The sequence below is a fragment of the Galendromus occidentalis genome, unplaced genomic scaffold, assembly GCF_000255335.2.
Source record: "Galendromus occidentalis unplaced genomic scaffold, Mocc_1.1 scf7180000077525, whole genome shotgun sequence".
NCBI lineage: Eukaryota > Metazoa > Arthropoda > Arachnida > Mesostigmata > Phytoseiidae > Galendromus > Galendromus occidentalis.
The window spans coordinates 411,457-413,305 of record NW_003805513.1 but is presented as its reverse complement, the minus strand read 5'-3'; positions in this window follow the sequence as shown (position 1 = coordinate 413,305).

The following is a 1,849-nucleotide window of genomic DNA, read 5'->3' as shown; positions in this document are numbered from 1 at the left end:
CCGATTTTGAAGAGGGTTTTGTCGTTTTCCCGAATCCGATGAATGATGTAGTGCGAAACACAAGGAGTTTCTCTAACGCTCAGCACGATGTCACCCTGCAGCGAACTGGAGTCGCGCACCAAGAACACTCCGTCCTCGGCTGCGTTTTCCAATAATAGGCTGGTTGCTTCTTTGCGAGTCACAGCACCGAAGAACCACAAAGTCTCCTGTTCCAGCCAGAGTGATTTCCTATCTGGGGTTTTCGGAGGAAGATAAGCGGCGAAATCCTGTCCTTCAGCGTTGCGTCGGACACCCATCCTGTAAGATGGAGCTGCGAACACGGATTAGATCGGACTACCGATGCCGATTCTAATTCTTCAATTGAGATCAACACGGTTAACGGAGAAAGGACAGCGGCCGGACGTGTAGAGTGAAAGTTCGATCTAGACCGGTCGCAACGCTTGGCGAAGCACGTCCCAGAAGTAAGGTTCGCGGCAGAGGCTCCCTGAGTCACACATGATCTCACACCCTTGTGGCTGATATGCATGAGGTCGATCGAATTGCGCTTGAAAACAGAGGAATTCGGAACGAGTGGGCAGACTTCATTCTCGAAATCGGCGCGGCGATCAGGACGGTGTTCTACGCTGTGCTCGTTCGGTTCGTGGACCCTGTACAGGATCCGACCACGATTGCTTTCAGTTGAACGAACACCATGGAGTAGCTGACGATGGAAGCGGCCAGCTGACGAGGATAGTATAACCTTTCAGAACCGATATGCGAAGCAAGCCTCGAGGGTAGACTTTCGGTAATTGTTCAGAATCAAGTTCTACGGGATCCACCCACTCACCGTAACCAATATTCCCAAGTCCAACTGGAACATCCCCATCGCTTTTGGCGGATGCGGTATATGCATGAGGTAGGCTTCCAGCATCTGAATAGCTGTTTCTGACAGGCCGCTGAAATTACCACTTTCCAACAGGTTGCGGAATCGTTGTAGCTGGGGAGGACATCAGAGATGGAAATTTCAATCAGAAGCTCCTCTTCGCGGAATGCGGTCCGATCTCAGACGATCAATGGAGCTGACCTGAATGTCGACAATGTTGCTTAGATAGAGAGCTATCACGAAGACGACCAGTAGCATGAGCAGCGAGACGATCTTGAACCAGGTCTCCTGACTGATACCGCCTGCTGGAATCATCACTCGGAACATCACGAGCATTATGGACGAAATACTCGAGGTCAACGACAGCGTGGCGAGCGGCGATACGTCCGAGGAAAATCCAGTAAAGATATCGAGTACGATCGCGACGAGCCCCAGGTGAAGATATGACTTCAGTAGAGATCTTCTGCTTGCTCCCGGATCGGCCTCAAGGAGCCAGCTTCAATAATCGATTCACGGCACCTGATAGTTATCCTTTACGGTGAAACCGAAGCGTTTTCTCCGGAAACCCAGCATGTATTTGGAGCATTCAGCGAGCGATCCGTAAACGAAAATCATCAGCACGAACACTATGAACGGGAACCACATCGTGACAAAATCGCAGAAGAAGAGGAACACGAACTGGATGAGTCCTGTGATGGTTGACGCGTCCGAAGTCATCATTCTGCACGCCCTCAGGATCGCTAGCCCGATGCATAGAGCAAGACCATAAAGAGCCCCAATGAAAGAGAGTCTTGGTGCTTTTTGGTGCGGACAGTCCAACCTCTGTGGAATATTCCTCGATCAGGATTCGAGGCAGCAATAACGCTCCGACAAATACTTTTCCGCATTGATCGATTGGAAATCTGATAGGTAAGATCTGTGGGGCTCGCAGAAGAAGTTCTGAATTTTTAGGGAATCGTCGAGGATTACTTGCCTCATCCAGAATTT